The following is a 20,487-nucleotide window of genomic DNA, read 5'->3' on the forward strand; positions in this document are numbered from 1 at the left end:
ACAGTGGAGTTAAAGTATACATTAACAACTGGCCACACAGCAACATTTGATCCATTAAAGACTGAATACATGACAGTATGTATTATTTACTTCTTTATTGCTTTGAAAGACACCATGGCCAAAGCAAATTAAAAATAAAATTAGGATGATGTTTCCAGAAGGTTAGAGTCCATGATGGCAGAGAGAAGCCATGGTGTCAGGAGCAGCTGAGAGCTTACATTTTGGGTAATTTAGTGTGAGCATGAGTGAGTGTGTGTGTGTGTGTGTGTGTGTGTGTGTGTGTGTGTGTGTGTATGTGTGTGTGTGTGCGCGCGCATGCACAAGAGTGTGTACATTTATGTGTATGTGTATGTATATGTGTAAGAAGAGAGAGAGAGAGAGACAGAGAGACAGAGAGACAGAGAGACACACACACAGAAAGAGATATTGATATGTACCATGGTGCCTGTGGAAGTCCAAGAAAAGTTATGGAGTTGATAATTTCCCATCTCTACATTGGTTCAAGGAATTGAGTTCAGGTTATCAGGGTGACTGCTTTTTATGTAGAAGATAACTGTACAATAAACTGGATAACTTAAAATTTGTAAAGAAATAATAATTTTTTCCAATTCCCCAGAATAGAATTCCCCAGAGTTCAAAATATCAGCAGAGCCAGGCTCCTGAGTGTTCCTGGATTTGAATGGAATCCTTCCTTCCTCCCCTCGCCCCATTCTTAACTACTTTGTATCTCACTAAAATATAAGAACAGCTAACCAGTTTCCTGTGGATAGATGTGATGACTTGGAAACCTTTCTTCTGGATTTAGATTAGTGTGAGCAAAGGATGTGTCCCTCAGGTGAGTGGAATGCCATTCTTTGTCACCTCAGCTTTCACAAGTCCTTTGTAATCACAGTAATTGCAAGACGCTGTGCAGACGATAGGGTCATGGTACAATGTTCACAAATGCCAATATGTAGCAAAGGCCTAATAGTACACTAGGTGTGAATTATGAACCTCAATTAAGGCCTTTGCCAGTCATATTGCCCAGTTAGAATATACATAATTGTAAGTAGGACTCCATTTTTTTTTTACAAAAAGAATATTTGCTTGTTAAAACTGTGACATTCAAGAGTTAACTTAATAGGATGTGGAAAGATTTCCCAATGAATACTGCAGACCTCAGAAGAACAAAGGCGAGCACATGGTTTATTTTAAACAGATGTCACCTGCTGTGGAAACTTCTTTCCGGCAAAGAATACAATGTTCTTACTGTTCTCCAGGCCTGTGATGGATTGTTATATACATAGGAGAAAGGGGGAAATAGTCTCTCTATTTCTGCTTTGAACTTAGATGCCTAAAGCAACACAAATCCATCCATTAACTTTTTGGGTATTAGGCGGCTGAAAGATTCCCACTAGAATAAAGTTCAGCTTTAGCAGCGTTGTCCTCCTCTGAAGGCTCTAGTTTCTTTGCCTTTCCTGAGTTTGTTCTTATTGTTTGTTTTGTTTCTTTTTGTTTTGTGAAATGTGTCTTCATCTCATGGATCATGGCTCCTTCCCCTGATCCACTGACTACATGTTGTCTGATTATCACTCTTCTTTTCTTATCATGACCCTAGAATTCACTTTGAGCCTGTCCAGATAATACAAGATAATAACTGTATCTCCAATACCTTAGAAGCTAGCTTAGTTACATTTTATAGTAATTTCTGCCTCATAAAGTATCAACTGTGTATGCCTGACACTCGAAATGAGAACACCCTGAGGGACTGCATGCATTACAGGAAATTGAACATTATATCATTAGCATTGTGTCATGGTGTCACACTTTTTATTTTACATAAAACCACAATAGATTCTCAGAAAAGATCATATCTAGACAACTTCCATATATGGTTTTAAAAAAATGTAAGATCTTATGAAAACCAGAAGTGAAAATTCCACAATATGTGTGTTAAGTGCGGGGTCAGCTGAAATGACTCAGACCCATTGCAGGGGCCTAAGTACTTTTTCCTTCCACTAAGTGGTGGTTAATGAGCACACAGTAAGCTAAATGGACTGTGCATGCAGTCTTCTTCTTTTGTAGCCTGGGTTCTGCTATTTTTGCACAGGTCTGGTATTCATGTTTTTGCATGTGTCTCATTTGGTAATATCTATGTTACTCACAACGCAGGTCTAAGTGTGACAAACATGTTGAGTGTACAGTGGGGTTGTGTCTCAGCGGCTCTACCACAGGTGTCTTGCCTCAGGCCACTTGGGCATTCTTTGTGCAGAAATGTTAGAACTCATCTACCCAGTGATCCCACAGGGATGTGGGGTGATAGCCAGGACATAATGATTCTCTGGTTGGGGGGGAGGGACATGATGCTTTAAGTGTGTTTTAAAAATTATCACTTTTACTTTTGAAATTATAACATAATCCCAACATTTCTCCATTCCCTCCACTTCTCCTCCCACCAAACCCTTCCATGTGGGCTGGAGAGATGGCTCAGTATTTGGAAGTGTATTTTACTCTTCCAGAAGAACTGAGTTTGGTGCCTAGTACCCTTGGCAGATGGCTCACAACTGCCTGGACTTCTAGCTCACAGGCTCTGATGCCTCTGGTTGCCTTGGGCATTCACACATACACAGGATGAAAATAAAATAAAATAAAATGTTAAAATGACTCCCATCTACTCTTGCTAGCTCTCCTTCAAGGCCACGACCTCCTTTTTCATTAATTGTTGTTACATGCAACTATGTATAGATTTTCCTACATACATAAATATAACCTATTCAACCTGTCTAATGTTGCTTGTATGTTTATGTTTTCAGTACTGACTACTTGGTATTGGGTAAAAATTGACCTGCTCTTCCCCGGGGAAGACGATCAAAGTCTCAGCATTTCTTAGTTGCATGTAGTTCTTTGTGTAGAGTTGAGGCTTCACGGGCTTTCATCCACTTTGACGTGTCTATTAGCTTGGTAAATCAATTAATTTATTGAGGCTTAGTTACTGAGAAGAAACTGTGTGAGTGAAAGGTAGGTGCATCACCAAAAGCTCACCACAGAGGCTGGGGAGAGGGTTCAGTCCGTAAAGTGATTGCTGCATTAGCACAGGAGTCTGAGCTCAATACCGAACACCCACGTGACAAGCCAATGCTAGTGGCACACACTTGTGCTCTCATTGTTGGTGAAAGGGGGAGAGCAGATCCTTGGCACTGAGTAGCAAGCTGACTTGACTTAATTGCTATGTTCTGTGTATGTATGAAAGATTCTGTCTCAAAAAAAGAAGGGCCTTCAAATACCCACAAAGGTGTGTGTGAACCTAAACATAGAAACATCCACACACACACACACACACACACACACCTGCACATACATCTACAAAGTTTGGTTTTGAAGTTCCACCCCAGCATGGGTGATGGCTCACCAAAGCTGTAGACATAGAGCGCTCTGAACAATTTACAGGTAGCCCGAGGAACCAGAGGCATTTTGTTAAGATTTATATGCCCTACAAGTCTACCTTCTCACTCTAGGAAGGGATTAGCAGTGACTGACTTTATGGAGGACCATACTTTGAGCTGTTGGAAGGGACAAAAGTCCTTAAAGAAAACGGTGTGCAGTAAAGAGTCACAGGGTAGGTTGTAGCTAGACTGGACTAAAATCCTTGCCCTGCCTTGTTTAGAGCTGCTTCAATCCAGTCTGTTTCTATCTTCAATAGGCCTCCTTCATGATATACCTTCCTCCTCTTCTTTGAGGTAGGGTTTCAGCGTGTAGCCTTGGCTGGCCTGGGACTTGACACGTACACCAAGCTGTACTTGAAATCGCTGTGCATACCAGGCTCGCCTTGCACCTGTAGTAGATCGTCTGCTGACTCCCAGTTTCTGGGAGTAGAGAGGCTCTCGAGAGGACCTGGATTCAGTTCCCAGCATCCACACGATAACTCGGAGATGCCTCTAAGTCCAGTTTTAGGGGGTCCGATGCCCTCTTCTGATCTTTAAGGATTCTTGCACAATCATTGATTTTTTTCTTTGTGTGTGTGTGTGTGTGTATCATATTAGTAACATATATTAAATAAATAAAAAATATATTTATTTCTTGCCTATGTAGTTGCAGAGTATCACTCTTTGCCTTTGCTGAGGAAAGGTTTCCTCTTTCAAATTAGCTGCCCCTAAGCCATCATCCAGCTCACACTCAAGTCTTGAATCTCCTTATGAGCAGCAGTAATTAGATGGACCAGAACATGAGAAGGGGAGCGGAGCAATAAAACAGGCAAAATAATTTCGCATTACTTCCAGACTGGTATCTGCTCAATGGACTGCTTGTTCTGTAAGTTGGGTTAGCATTCAAGTGAGTGTTTCTGGGGTAGTGCTTGGGGCCCAGGGCTAGAGAGAGAACTGTCCATCTCTACTGGTTTATGGTACTGTTAGTGTCGGTCAAGAGGATAAGATCTCCAGTCTGAGTGGAGACTGGTTCGATCCCTTTGGTAAGGGATCACCATAGAAAGGTTGGCTCACCAGCTAAAACCTTACTGAAAAGATAGAATGGTTTTTAAAATGAGACACTGTACTTTCTTTCCCACGATTCCCACCACCATTGTTCAGAAGCTTACCGACCAGTCATGTAAAAGTTCCTAAGTCCTACCCTATGACCAAGTCAGAAAAGCATACATATTTTTCACATTTTCTATCTCTTTTCTAAGTGTTCTTTCCTTAGTACTGTGGTCTTTATCCCCAGCATTTTGGGCCTCCCTACTCTTTCCTTAAAACCTGTAACCCCACATGTGGCTGCTTGCTGGCCATGAGTCTTACCTCCATGGCAGCTTAAACAGCACGGCATGGACCTTCTCCTTTCTCGTCCTCTGGGAGCTGCTAGGGCTTTACAGCTTGCCAGTCCTGGGGTTCTTCTTCTGAACTCCAATAAATCGTCCTTGTGGTTCTTTGTGAGTCTGTTTTTAAGTCCTGTTGTCAGTGTGACTCCGAATCCCAGAGGGGACCTTGATCTCCCCTGTGTCACTGTGGGAGGAAGATTATAAGAGTTGGATTTGATAATACTGAATCCCATGTTCAGGATTTGGAAGTAATATGTAAAGGACTCTGAAAAGAAGCAAGACTTGGCTACTAGGCTGTAAGCTTTTGACTCAGAAACTTTTTCGGTGCATTTGTAAGCTTGGCACTAGCAGTAATCGCCAGGTTGTGGAGAGGGTCCACCTGACCCTGTAACTTTGGGCAGGTTGAGTATGGTACACTGGGTGGTTCCATTTAAGTGGGGCTGACAGTGCTGTTTGGAGGGGTATATGGGAAGATTTGGAGGGAGGGAAGGGAGAAGTGTTGTAGTTATAATCTCAAAAATAAAGGGCCTTTTGCACACACCAAGTACATGTGCTATCACCAAGACATTTCCCTAGTCTAATAACTGTTTTCTGTATTCATTTACCTAGATAAAGCTTGAGTTTTTTTCCCCATACCTTGGCTACTGTGAATAGTTGTGCACTGAGCGTGAGCGTGCAAATGCCTCTGATTTACCAACCTCAGTTCCCAAGCTTCATATAACTGGATTATAGGATAATTCTATGCTTACTTTTCAGGAGTGTCCATACCATATTCCATGGGCTAGGATTAAAGCTAGCTTCATTGCACTTGTAGTTTTTGTTTCGTAAAAGATAAGACTTGTCGTACATTATCTCTTAATTCATCGGTTGACCATAAACATCATTTCTTTCTGGAAAATGTCACTTAATTGCATGGGTCATTCTTTAGCTGTGGTGAAGCATTTTGGTTGGACGGATGTTAGTCTCCTTGTTTTGTGGTGCTGGGAATTGAACCCAGGGCTTTCCACTTGCAGAGTGAGCGTTGGCCTGTAAGCTCCGCCTCACTGCTGCAGTTTGCTCTTTTGCCTATGCTTTGGGAATGCTCTTCAGGAAACCATAAGCCAGACCAATGCCCGCTACTTCTTTTAGTACCTCTTCAGGATTGGGTATCACATTTAATAAATTGCAAATTAATTATGATTCAGTTACTGTATTGGAATAAAGGTCTAATTTTATTCTTTTGTGTTTTCCCACCAGTGATTCCTGAAGACACTATCCTTAACCCTTTGTGCATTTTCAACTCTCCGTAAGAGTTACGTTCGAGTTTATTTCTGGGTTGTGTATTTTACACTACTATTATTTTGCTTTTATTTTTGGCAGCTTTGTAGCATACAGGTCAAGTACCGCTTATACGGATTTTAGATCATTTTGTATTTCTGACTTTTATATTATCGCCAACTTGTAGTTCGTGCCTGTCACTGACCAATGTTGGCCCTGTCACTTTCCGCACTGGCCACACAGGGCTTTCACTTATTCTGAACTGCGTCCTAGGATTTGTGATGTGTGATTTTATTTGTTCTGTTCCTCAAGTGCTTGTTTAAAATCTAGGCTCAGACTTGAAAACTAGCTTAGTCATTAAGATTTTGGTTCCCAGCATCCATGGCGGGCTGCTAGGTCTCCCTCCTAGGGAACTGATATTCACATCTGGTTTCCAAGAGCACCTGTACCTATGTCCACAGATACACAAATATATGTAATCTTTAAAAATTAAAAATAAAAAAATTAAAATCTGGACTCTCCCATTTGGGACAAAGTGTGTGATATTCAGCTTTCTGAATTAATCCTTGTATACAACCGTTTCTTCTGTGGGGTTCCAGAAATGACTCAGCAGTAAAGATCACTGACTGCTTTTCCACAGGACGTGGGTTTGTTTGATCCCTAACATCCACATGACAGACCACAGTCATCTGTATTCCAGTTGTAGAGGACTTGACACCCTCTTCTGGCCTCTAAAGGCAGTGCATGCATGCCATGCGGAAACATACATGGCGCGCCAATACATACACATACACACACACACACACACACACACACACACACACAAAGGAATTTCAATCGTTTCCTTTAGATTACCCACTTTGTTGTTTTTTAAAAATGCTTTGTTCTGCTTGGCTTTCCCTTTGTTCTGCTTTCTAGCTTTCTGAGGTGTAACATGAGGGCTGATATATTGCAGGCTTCTGGTCAGGACTGCTTTCCATTTGCATGTATTGTGATCCCATTTGCCCTTGTCTCTGGATCCTGCTTGGTTTCCGTCTAGTTGGTTTTCCTTGACTTATGGATTGTTGAGAAGAGTGTTGTTTAATTTCTACATATTTGTGAGCTGTCTCTCTCACCATTCAGTTTTCGTTTCATGCTGTTGTAGTCAGAAAAGAGACTTGATATGATCCCACTCTTCCATAATCACCGATGGAATGTGTTTCGTGTATTAGCACATTATCTATGATGTTCCCTATGTGTGCATTTGCAAAGAATACTTGTAAAAGCCACTGTTTCTCCCCATGGTTAGGTCATCCATTTGATGATGGAAGTTTCCTATTACTGTGTTACATTCTATGTTCATATCTATTAATGATTGCCATATATGTTTGGGTGCCTGACAATGGAGACACACACACACACACACACACACACACACACACACACACACACATATGCACATATTTCAAATGCATTTGACTTGTTGCTGAAGTAGCCCTTTTGCATTTTGTAATGATCTGTTTCTTTCTATCACAATGGAGTGTCTGACTTCTGCTTTATTTTTTCTTGGTGTAAGTGACCCGTCCAGCAGGTCCAGTTATTCAGGGTCCCGAAGAGGCCTTCTACCTGTGTATCAAATGGGGGTGAAGAGAAGGAGACCAAGCAAAAGTTCTGTTGTCAAGGTCTCGTTTATTGGGGTGAACGTTACAGCTTTTAAGGTTTTCAGGTAGGGGGAGTGTCCTTAGTGAAACACAAAGGATGGAGGGAGAAGGGCATTCCAGCAGCAAGAACAGAAGGTGAAGAGGTCATGCGATGGAGATGCTGGAGATGTCTGGTGTTTGCTCAGACTGAAACATCCTGTGAATGTTATCTTCCTGTGTCGTAAATTCATGGGAGAGGCTTTTGTCCAACACTCTCAAGACTTATGACAGTCATTTCAAGGTTGAACATATGTGGCCATGCAGCCAAGAGTCACGTAGACACTTTGAGCCACAAAGCGGCCAGGCCCAAATCCAATATGGCTCCCTACACATAAGTATAGCTACTTTGGATTTTTGTTTTCCGTTTGCATTCACGTCCCCCCTTTTTTTTTAAATGACAAACACCATGTCAAGAGTCTATTTTAGCATCAGCCTCAGTGGTGAACACTTGCCTAGTACATTCTAGGTCCTAGGTTCAGTTCTCAGAACCACAAATTATAATGGTAAGGACAAAGAAAATATTACAATCTTTCCTTCATTTTAAAAACTACCTAAAAATTAAAACTACCTAAAAACTAACTTAAAATTGTCTTCTTCTTTGCAGGATATGGAGACTGCAATGATTTTAATCTGGAGGATGCGCTGAAAGAAACTTCCTCAGTAAAGCATGACTCAAAGAAACAAGTCCACCAAGCAAACACAAGTGGTCGGCCATGCACCACACTGACAATCTTGCCTTCAGAAAAGTACACGCATATGAGACTAGCTGTACCTCCATCTACCTGTTTGTTCTGTTGTGCAAGGCTTGTGTCGTTTTGTCATACGTGTGTCATCTTCCTTTTAAATTTAGAAAATTTCATAATTTTCATTATGTTGAAACCACAAGAGAACATGCATCTGCCTTCGCCTTTTTTCTGCTGTACAAAAAGAGAACTCCGACCCGTTTCATTCCTCTCACTGTTTGGTTTTGAGACAGGGTCTCTTGATTTAGCCCGAGTTGTCCTGAAATTCTCTGTGCCTAGAAGCCCGGCTTTGACTTGGGTCCAGTGCTAGAGCAACAGTGACTCTTGGCCACTGATGTGCATTTCTAGCTTCAGAACCCATGGCTTTTTATGATTCTTCAGTGTGATCCCCACAATGTCCTTGGGGACTTATACCGAGACCATTCTCACGATGTGACTTTTGTAAACCATAAAGCAGCCACTGTGTTTTACAATCTGCTTCCTTTCGTCCTCCCTTCTCCCTTCAGAGAGCCACTTTAGCACCACGACTAGAAGGACAGGAACAACCAGAGCCCCATCAAATCCAGCAGGTAATGAGGTGTGGGAAGTGAGGAAGGCCAGACTCACCTGAGAAGGGACACAAGGAGGGACTCGTTAGGACTCCATCTGGGACAGGGTCAAAAGGAGCCATGTAGAATTTTTAGCTGCACATATGAAAAGTTAGCAAAGGCACCCATGTGAATGTTAGATTTAATTCAACAGAATCCCATCTGGTTGGTCACTGTGCCTTACGTGAAAGCCATGCATTTCCACTTCCCTATTGCTTTGGGTGACGATGGCTGCCAGAATCCAGGTACAGGAGGCAGAAGGGGTGAGCTGAACTTGACTTAAGCCCCAGCCGATCCCCATAGCTCCCAGGTTAAACATGAGCCATTCATAGTCGAGCAGAGTTGGGCAACCTGAGGCCTAAGGAGAAGTCTTCAACGAAGATATTCAGACGTTTTCTTGAAATTCTCTAAGTTTTTGAAGATCTCGGGAGAGTTTGTGTATGTGGGTCACATCTATAAATACTTCTCATCTGAGAACTCAGAACTAAAAACTGATATTAATCCGAGGAAAATAAAAAGCCGTATGCATTGACATATGTGGTGGGTTTTTATGAGAAATAACTGTGCTTATAAGGTGAAAACATAATTTAGAGTAATGAATGACATTATTTTATAGTTTTCTGTAATGTCTGGCTACAATAGAATGCGTCTGGATTCTGTGTGTGTGTGTGTGTGTGTGTGTGTGTGTGTGTGTGTGTGTGTGTGTGTGTGTGCATGTCTGTCTGTGTGTGCCTCTGTGTGTGTGTGTGCCTCTGTGTGTGTGTGTGTGTGTGTGTGTGTGTGTGTGTGTGTGTGCATGTCTGTCTGTGTGTGCCTCTGTGTGTGTGTGTGCCTCTGTGTGTGTGTGTGCATGCATATCTGTGTGTGTATGTTTGTGTGTTTGTATGTGTGTGTGTATGTCTGTGTGTGTATATGTGTGTGTATATGTGTGTGTGTTTGTGTGTATGTGTGTGTGTCTCTGTGTGTGTGTGTGTGTGTCTGTGTGTGTGTGTGTGTGTGTGTGTGTGTGTGTGTTACTGTGAGACAGACCTAGGAATCACTATGTAGACCACACTTTACTAGACAGACCAGACTGGCCTGAAATTCACAGAGATCTGTCTACCTGCCTCTACCTCCCCACCCCCCGACCCCTGTGCTGGGACTACAGATGTGTGTTACCACTCCTCCTGGATTTTTAATATCTGCATCTGGAATGAGCAGTTATAAGTTCCTGAGGTTCAGTACAACATGCAGAGAAAATCCAGACTCATGCAAATGTGTAGGAGAAAAGGGGAAAGAACTCAATGTGCTTTTTTTCTTTAGTATTTTCTTATTTATTTATTTACTCCCTTTTTGTCCAAATTGCTGCCAGTTTCCCTGCTCCCTTACACAGTCTCTCCCTCTATCTCGCCCCTTCTCCTCAGTGAGGGTGGAGCCCCCAGGGTATCTGTCCCCACTCCCAACCCCCCACACCTAGCTGGCACATCTAGCCTCTTTGGGGCTGGATTCATCCTCTTCCACTGAGGCTAGTAAGGTAGCCCAGCCAGGGAAACAGGATTCACAGGCAGGCAACAGCTTTAGGGACAGCCCCTGCTCCAGTTGTTTGGAGCCAACGTGCCCAAGCTGCATATCTGCTACACATGTGTGGGGACCTAGGGCCAGATGTGAATGCTCCCTGGTTGGCGGTTCAAACCCTGAGAGCTCCAAGGGTCCAGGTTAGTTGACTCTGTTCATGGTCCTTTGGAGTCCGTGACCTCTTCTGGTCCTTCAGTCCTTCCTCCAGCTCTTCCATTGGACTCTCCTATTCTTTGAATGGATCATTCACAGTTTGCTAGCGCTGTGAACTGGTCACTTGGAAACACTGATACCCCAAACAATGTACAATGTAATATATTACAGAATCACCCCGATTCCTGTTGCCACCTATCTCATTGAACAAAGCATTCAGTAAGTCATACAGGGTGGCACCACCTGTAATCCCAGCACTGTGGAGGCAGAGGTGGGGAGAATACCAAAAGTTTGAGGATAATCCTGTTCTGTATTGCAAGTTCCAGGGTACTCAGGGTTACAACAGCAAGATCTCTTGTCCAAAAACAAATAAGCAAATAAATGATGAGTAAAACAATGATTTAAAAAACCACCTAGATATTGAAAAGCTGCTCATATCACAGCCACCAGCAAGTTTTTGGAAAACTGTCTTAAATTCCAAGTTTCGTTACTGGCAGCAGATGATCAAGGGAGGCTGCAGGGATAGTTCAGTGGCGCAAAGCACTAGTGCCTGTGTGGCAGCATTCCTCTTGGAGGCTCTGCGGGGGAGTTATTTCTCTCCTTTTGCCATATACATTCTTTGGCTTATGACTACTTCGTTCATCTTCAAAACCATGAATATGCCAGTGTTTCCTCTTTCAGTTTGTCTATTTTTCCGTATCTGTAGCCCAGGCTCATTTGAAATTTGTTATATAATTCAGGCTGCCCTCCAAGTCCTCCTCCGCCTGAGTCTGCCTGTCAGATTCTGGGTTCATAGGTGGGCACCACCACACTTGGTTCTCAAGGATCTTCTGTGCATACAGTCCTGTCACCTACAGACCGTTTCAATATCCTTTCCTCATTCTTGCTAGGACTGCTGGTACTGCATTGAATAGAATTGGTAGATTGGACACGGTTGTCTTGTTCCTCAGGTTAGAAGGAAATCTTTCAGTGTTTCCCCCTTGACTATGCACCCTGGTGCCTCATCCTGTGTGGTCTTCATTCCGTTGGGTGACATCGCTTTCATCTTCGTTACTTTTCTAGTTGCTGTAAGAAAGCGCCAGGGTGGAAGTCGCTTAAGGGAAAGTTATTTTTGCCCAGTTTGAGTGATGATGGCATACACTCAGCTCACTCCATCACCTGTGTACAGGCTAGGATCTCAGACCGAAGAACCATGTCATCTGCCATTCTTTTCAACACAGTTTACCGAGTCAAGATGATCTCCTACCATATTGCTGGAGGCCTCTCTCTCAGGAGGTTCTAGAACTCATTGAGTTGACAACTCGCACTAACCACTCCAGCTTCTATGGCTGATATGTGGAATTATCATCAAAAAGATGTTAAATTTTGTCAATTTCTCATTCTATACCTACTGACATGATCACATGGTTTTTATGCTTCATACTTTTAATGTTTAATGATTTAATTTATGTTGAGCAATCCTGTGTCCCGGGCATTAATCCAGTTTTGATTATAGGGTGCAATCTTTTAAATATGCTGTTCATTTTCATTTCTAATGTAATGTTTCCTTGATTTTTGCCTCTATTCATGTAGTTTTGCTTGTTTTTGCCATTCTCCTCTGGCTTCGCGTGAGGGTCATGCTGTTCTCATGAAGTGAATTTGGAATTCTTTCCTCCTCTTCAGATCTGCAAGGATTTGAGAAGGATTAGCTTTAACTCTTCTTTGAATTCATTTTAATAACCTTCTCTTACCTGGATATTTCTTTGTTGGGAGGTTATTAATTATTCTAATTATCATCCATCCATTTATATTTTGATTTTTCATAATCACCTTAATAGTTTCTGTGCTTCTAGAACTCTATCCATTTCCTCTAGCGTGTCTGATTTGTTGGAATACATTGTCCATTGTACTTTCCTTTGTACCTATTTAGTATTAGTTGCAATGCCTCCTCTCCCATTTATAATTTTGAGTCCTTAGAACAAGTTTTGAATCTTGATTTCTTTTCTCAAAAAGCCAACTCCAGATTTCCTTTCTTTCCTCTCCTTCACCTTGTTTTTCCCCGTTTGTTCTGAGGAAAAACGTAGGACCTCTAAGTAAATGCATGCTTGCTTCTGAGCTATGCCACCAGCCCACAAAAACCTTAGCTCCATTAAAGCTTCCTGATGGTTTTCTTGTCTAGAATTCTTTGTCCTCCCTCCTTTCTACACATCCTATTCCTATGCTACTTCTTCCTCTTCCTCCCTCTTTTGAGACTGAATCTTACTATCTTGGCAAGCAGTCCTAGCTGGATCTCAAATGCCAGGTCCTCCCACCTCAGCTTCCTGGATCGTGGCCGTGCAGCAGGTGGCCTGCTCTTTCCAGCTTCGTAACAACTTTTCCTCTTATGGGCCATGTTTCTGTTGCGAATATCTGAACTCTTTACTAAGCATTCAATTCTGAAATACTTCCTTCTGAAAATCTAATGGTTTAATATTTAAGCAAATAGAACCTATCAATTTGCAGTTAGTTTTATATAAAATGAAACCCATTGCTTTTTGTTTTGGAAGTTTAATTATTCCAGCACCTTTTGCTGAAAAGATTTCTTCCTCCCTTGAGTTGTTTTGCATATGTATAAGAAAAATCACTTGAGCAGATCTGAGGTCTTTTGAGCTTTTCATTCTGTTCTGTTGCCTGTATCTATCTGTCTGCCACATCTTTGATAAATGTTAATTATGAAATATTAGGTAGAGTGATTCATCCCACTTTATTCTTTTTAAGGTTTAAAAAGACAATCTCAGGTTCTGCCTTCCCCAAAAAGTTTAGATCAAATTTGACTATTTCTGGAAAGAAACAATCAGTGGGACTTCTATAGGCTTTCATTGACCATAGAGAGTGTGGGAGCTGATGTTGCCAGTGTGGTGTGTTTTCTGGTGTGTGTCTTTATTTGGATCTTCTTGATTTTAAACTTTTAGGTTTACTTTATGTTTATAGTAATTTCCCTTACCTCTGCTTTAAATACTTTGCTTTCTGAGACACTGCTGAAATGAGTTCAGTAGCATCGACATGTAATAGTGATGACAAGGCAGTATCCAATCCATCACTTACAAAATGCCAGAGTAGTTCTCCTTTACTCTTAACCTGGGCCCCATGTAACCCCACTGCCCACGTTGGAGTGACACGCAGGAAGCACAGAGACAGAGACAGGAAGTGGACTAGTAAACCTTACATGTCACCTTCCAGTGACGTATTCCCAACAATTGGCCTGTAGGGTCATTTCATGTTTGACTACAACACCCATTTGTTTGTTGTTCTGTGACAGTGCAAGTGAGTTGTTTGGAAATCCTTGTTGTTTTTTCTTTTCATTTCTTTCTCTTTTTGTTTTTGTTGTTGTTTCTTTAATGCAGGGTTTCTCTTGGCTGTCCTGGAACTCACTCTGTGGACCAGGCTGTTTTCAAGTTCAGAGATCCTCTTGCCTCTGTTCCTCGGAGTGCTGTGATTAAAAGAGTGCATCGCCATAGATCACATGAAACTCAAGAAGGATGACCAAAATGTAGATGCTCCACTCCTTCTTTAAAAGGGGAACAAAAGTACCCATAGAAGGGGATAGGGAGGCAAAGTTTAGAGCAGAGTCTGAAGGAATGGTCATTCTGAGCCTACCCCACATGTGGCCCATACATATACAGTCACCAAACTAGATAAGATGGATGAAGCAAAGAAGTGTGCAGGCTGACAGGAACTGGATATATATTTTTTTCCAAAATGTTTTCTGCTGAGTGCTTAGAAACTAGCTTTTTAGATCTTTGATCCACTTTTAGTTGATTTTAATGTACAGTATAGCATGATGGTCAAATTTGCTTCTTTAACCACTTTCAGTTTGTAAAGCAGTTCTCTGTACATCACATAAATGCTAGCTTATAAAACAGTTCTCTGCACATTGCAGACAACACCAGCTCATTCATCTCTGGGCATCGTAATCTGCTGTTCAGTTCTTGCACAAACAGTGGAGGAAACCATAGCTCAAAGATCACAGGAATCGTCTAGAATTCCCTACTCCATGTGTGCAGCAGATCTGGGCTCATGTTTTAGCTCTGGTCAAGTGGTGAGATGTGGGTGTCTCGGTCCCCAACCTGTGAAGAATGGTTAGACTCTCCCTCACTTAAACCTGTTCCATCTCTTTGCCATCTTTTTCCAGGTAGTCATGCGGTTGTATAGGAGCTTTAATAAGTATTAACGATGGTCTGTTCACGGTGTGACTTCCTTAAACTATGATGTAGGTATACATTTTATTATTATTTATTTTTTATTGCTCTTTTTCCTCCTACTGTCAGAGAGAGGGGACCACATCACCACTACTACAACGAGAAGGCCAGGAACAACTAGAGCACCATCAAATCCTATGGGTAAGACAAGCTCTCAGAGGAAAAAAGGAAGGAAGGATTTTCCACATCAGCTACCTGTTTCAGTGGGTATCCTAGTTTGTTTTTCTATGGTGATAATTAAACACCATGATCAAAACCAACATAAAAAAGAAAGGGTTTATTTTATTTGGCTTATGACCACCAGTGTAGGGATGGTACCTTCCACGGTGTACCATGTCCTTCCCCACTGATCGATCACTGAGAAAATGCCTAACAGCCTGAGCTTATGGAGGCCTTTTCCAAAACACGGTTCCCTCCTTGTAGATGGCTCTAGGTCATGCCGACATAAAAACTACCCAGTACAGCAGTGATTATCTCTTTTGTTCTGTGGTCCCCAGAACTTGATAGGTTTGACTTGGAAGATGCCTTGGATGATCAGAATGATCTAGATGGCCCCAAAAAGCCAAGTACAGGAGAAGGAGGAGGTAAGTTCTAGATGCTCAACATCACAGGCCAGTGCTATAGTTCCTGGTATGGTTTTTCTTATACCTGCAATGGCGTTCTGAGACGTCCAGTGTACTGTAGATTTGGGCCAGATCTGGGCCACATTGAGCTGCAAGAGAACCCCACAACAGTAGTACTGATATATTTTGGTCTTGGGATTCTCCGAATTATTGGGAATCTCAGTAACTATTGTCTGTGTTTGTCATATCTACCTCTGTCTATCATCTATATATTTAATTTTTTTAAAAAAATCAGTATTGTTCATATAAAATGGTAATACTAAACCAATACATATTAACATAAATAGCACAATGTATGAGTCTGTGTGTCGAGAGAAAAACAATTTGTCAGAGAGTGGCATTATTTTATACTTCTTAGAAATTTCTAGAATGTCAATCTTGCTAGGAGATACCTGGATTCTCATATTGAGATATGCAGCTTGAAAGCTGTCCTCTGACCTACACACACACACACACACACACACACACACACACACACACACACACACACACACAAACACACACACTTAAATACAATTAAATTCAAAAGGGTTTAAAACAGACATATAAATGAATGATACATTTTAAAAAGTGTTTAGTACCTTTCCTCACTTAGTTCTCCTTTCATTACTGTTCTGGTTGCCCTGACCAAGTACCTAGCAAGCGAAGAGAAGAGGAAGGATTCTTTCAGCTTATCATTTTAGAAGCAATGAGGCCCCGATATGACTCTGCTGCTCGAGTTATATCCACACACAGGAAGCAGAGAGACGGAGAAAACCCAGATGTCACCTTCCAGTGATGTATTTCCAAAAGCAGGCCTCAAGAGTCCCAGCACATGAGCCTATAGGGACATTTCACGTTTGGATTACAACACCCATTCAATGGACTTGTGCCCATTTGTAGTTTTCTAGCATTGCAGGTTAGTCTTTGGAAAACCTTGTTCTCTTATGATTTATAAAGTTTCAGTGTAATGCTGCATGCTATAATAAAAAAAAAATCTAACTTGCGGCTAACACCACCCATACCACTGGAAAAGACGCACGGTAGCTTACATAGGCTTCACCCGAAATCTTGTCAACAAGCACCATCAGTGGCTGTCCTGGACTGACAGATTAATTTCATTCAGTTGTAAGAAATGCTTCCCAAGTCATCCAGTTGGTATGACATTCATTCTGCCTGGCAAAAGTGGTCTCGTGACACAAAGCAGACAAAGCCAAGTAAGAGAAGGAACAGTGACGCCAGGGGCTTATCAAATCACCCCTCTGTCCTCTGGAATAGAGCGGGACGGCTTTAAGCACACTTTGCACACAGAGCATAGGACATTCAGGAAGATGTGTACTTAATCACTGAACTATGGTTAATAATGATTCTGCTTCTTGTATTAGTCATCTGTGATTGTGTTGCAGATCGTGAGAAAGTTGAGACTTATTTTTGCAGAAAGGCATTAATCTCCTTGGTTCAGTTAAGAAGCAGAGTCTTCTATAGAGTCAGAGCCTCAGAGAGCTGCCATCGAGGCAGAGGGATGGCGTCTCATCTGAACTTAATTATAGGATTGTATTTCTTCTTTCTGTGGTCACACAAACACTTAAGATGATTGGCCGTTCTACAGAACATATACTTCGGCAATGAGCTGTCTGAGGGGCCGGTTGAAATTTTGCCTACCCCCTTTCTTCCTTGTTCATTTCCCTCAACCTCCTGCCCACCCCACTCCTTCTCCCCCTCCCCATCGATCCTTAGTATGAAAAATCCCACGCAGAGAGACCCTTACTCAAGTCTTGGGAAATCGCAGACCCCAGACACAGAGAGACCATTTTGGATGTAATAAGCAAAGGCGATGTTTATTACAGAGACCTATTACTGAGATCTCCGGGCCGACACGTATCCCGCGCAGGAGACAGAGGTGTCGGCCCCGAAACTCAAAAGTCAGAGGGTTATATAGAGAAGGCTAGGGGGTTTTGGCGTGGTTACATACATTTGGCTCATTCAAACATAGCAGTGAGAACAACGCAGAAAGAGTATGTGTTAGAAGTCAGGGACTTATCAGGGTCTGGAGGATGGCCCTGAGTGAGCTGGGGGGAGATGTCTTCCTGCCAGACGTCCCATGAATCAGTCCCATTAACTCAGGCTGGTTCCTGCATTCCTTTTCTTTATGACTTGTCAGTCCTGCCTGAACAGTGTTTCCTGTGCTCCTTTATCTTTATAGCCTGCTAGTCTTGGCTGCAGGGCTTAGCCCTGGGTCTGTGGCCTTTTGGGGTTTATTCTTTTAATTTTTATATTTCTAAACCTAGAATTCGTATAATTTTCTTTTCAATTATGAGCACAAGGTGTGGTTCTGAGACCTTACATCTGCTGTGTCACTGAACCACACTCTCAGTTCCATGAAGAACACTCACGTGTCATGGACAACTTGGACTAATCCAAATGTTTGCTGCTGAGATTTTTTCTTTTGGCCACTGAAGTAGTGGTTTTTCTGTAGGTTGGTCAGACAAGGATCTCGAAGATATCTTGGGAGGCAGGGGATACAAACCTGACAAGAATAAATGTAGGAATGCTGCTTTGTTTGGCAACACATGGATTTTCCTTAAAATGCTAACCATCCGGCCACCAGGTAAACATGTCACTCTCAGCCTCTGGCAAATCAGGCTTCGACATGTGTACCTGTCATGTGCAGTGGGCTCTCATTCTTGTGGGTGGGGGCTCATTTGTGAGCCATCCTGGGATGTTACCCATTTGCTCTGTTGCTTTTTAAGCCTGAGCTGGTGTCCCAACTACCTAGGTGCACCTCATAAGCCAGTTTTCCATGCAGTGCGAGGGTTCAAACTTAACATGGCACACATTTTAAAGAAGCCCCTAGCAAATCAGATGTTTACAAAATTCCTTTGGATTCCATTTCCCCTTCCCAGGAAGATTCACACTTCCCTCCTATTGGATTCCAGGAAGTGGAAAATCTCCTTGGGGTGTATCCTGTGAGCAAAGAAACTATTTTCAATTAAAAAGACAAAAAGTTGGGGGAGGGGAAGGAGAGGGAATGGGCGCTGATGGACAGGAAGGCGGGAAGGGGAATAACATCTGAAATGTAAGTAAAGAAATATATCTAATAAAAAATTTAAAAAAAGAAAATTTAATACAAAAAGCAATTTATAAAAAAATTATCTAATGAAAAATTAAAAAAAAAGAAAGATAAGAAATCCCACATCGACCCTTGCTGGGTCCAAGCCCCGGGTCCTGTTTATCAGCTGATGGAATCAATTCTTACCTTAAAGATCATGGGAGCTTTGCAACTTTGCAACAGAATTTCAAGGTAGCCATCCCTGAGGTTTAACTGTGTTTAAATGTGTAGGAAAATTAAACCACAGGATCAGACTGTCTAGAGGTTTCAATCCAGTCTGACACACAAAACAAAACACAAAACAAAAACAACCAACTGGAAAAAAAAAGCCCTTAATATTAAAAAAATAATGTAGCACTGGTTCAGGAAAACTACGGAGTCTTCATCCAGCCTCGCCCAAGGAGCCTCCATTGTAGGACCATAGAGCTGGTTGTTCTAAATCGGAAGTTGTTATCTGTGAAATAAAGTCACCTATTGACATTTTGGAAATTATGTTAGATCTCATTTTGTGTGTGTGTGTGTGTGTGTGTCTGTGTGTGTCTATGTCCGTGTGTGTCTGTGTGTGTGTCTGTGTGTGTGTGCCTGTGTGTGTGTGTGTGTGTATGTCTGTGTGTCTGTGTGTGTGTGCCTGTGTGTGCATCTATGTGTATGTGTGCCTGTGTGTGCATGTGTGCCTGTGTGTGTATATGTGTGTCTTTGTCTCTGTGTGTGTGTGTGTGTGTGTGTGAAATTTTATCACATGTGTAGATTTCAATAGCCCTTAACACAACCAGGGAGAGATTATCATAAAATCTCTTCTGCATGCTGCCCCTTGAACAGTCATGTCCTTCCCAAGCCTCATGTTTGCAGTTTCCACAGCTGTTCATGACTGAAACCTTTCTTCACACATCTGTCAGATGGGATCTTAACCTTGGATGGGGTGAGATGTCTGAGTCTTGTGTGGTGAAGTACGTTCCTGTTGGAACCCATAGGTGTCACATGCCACAGTTGTGACCTTTCAAATAATCACTTTTGACAAGATGTTGGAATGTTGTGGTGTTTGAAACCCTTTGTTTATTATTCATGTTATGATGGAGAAATTGTAGCAGGGTCCGAAGAATTCAAGCTTTGAGTCCATCAAGACCCCTCTTTCCGAATCCAGGCTGAAGTTGAGCATTTGCTTCATTCTTGCAAGCACCATGCCTTGCATATGGGAACAGTGTTCTGTTGCTTAAAATGCCCCGCAGTCATGTTTGTCCCCAAAAACACCTTTCCAGATGGTGTCATCTCAAGGAAAAAGCTGTAAAAGCCTCTAAGTTAAACTTCCAGGGGTCAGGAGGACACGGAGCATTTAAAGGGTGACAATTGGTATTTCCAGAAGGGGAGAAGAGGGCAGTGGTTACTTCTGTAAGCGTGCACGGGAACAAAAGCCTGAGTGACAGGCCGGGGGCTTCAATTCATTAAATGTACTGGTTTTAGAAAGGAAGAGGTGTCCGGAAATTCTTTAATTGGGCTCACGTTGGCGCTCATCTTGTAAAGAATAATTAATTGTTGGCTATGGTTACTCCCTCCATCACCCATCACTGTAGGTGTCAGAAAAGAAGATCAAAGGGGACACGGGAACATGGGTGACATTCACAGACACCGTCCCTTCCACCGAAAAACAAGCTCATGATGGGGGAGCGAAGGGGAAGCATCATATAATTTCCATACATTATATACTCAATTAGCAAACTTCCTCGACTCCAATTTTTACAACGTAGCTTCAGTCGTTCTGGCGTGGATTTGTCAAGTAATATGTTATCCGTTGTGTGTTTT

General features: G+C 42.1%; 1 long non-coding RNA gene across 1 annotated transcript in view; it reads left to right on the top strand.

Moving 5' to 3' along the window:
* Window positions 1-16,103, top strand: part of LOC134486045 (uncharacterized) — a 50,678-nt gene extending 34,575 nt beyond the window's left edge. The window contains exons 3-5 of the long non-coding RNA XR_010064717.1: window positions 8,330-9,037; window positions 15,049-15,120; window positions 15,477-16,103. This is a non-coding gene — a long non-coding RNA (uncharacterized LOC134486045). The remainder of the gene's footprint in view (window positions 1-8,329; window positions 9,038-15,048; window positions 15,121-15,476) is intronic.
* Window positions 16,104-20,487: the final 4,384 nt, after the last annotated feature.

Source organism: Rattus norvegicus, chromosome 3 (genome assembly GCF_036323735.1).
Source record: "Rattus norvegicus strain BN/NHsdMcwi chromosome 3, GRCr8, whole genome shotgun sequence".
NCBI lineage: Eukaryota > Metazoa > Chordata > Mammalia > Rodentia > Muridae > Rattus > Rattus norvegicus.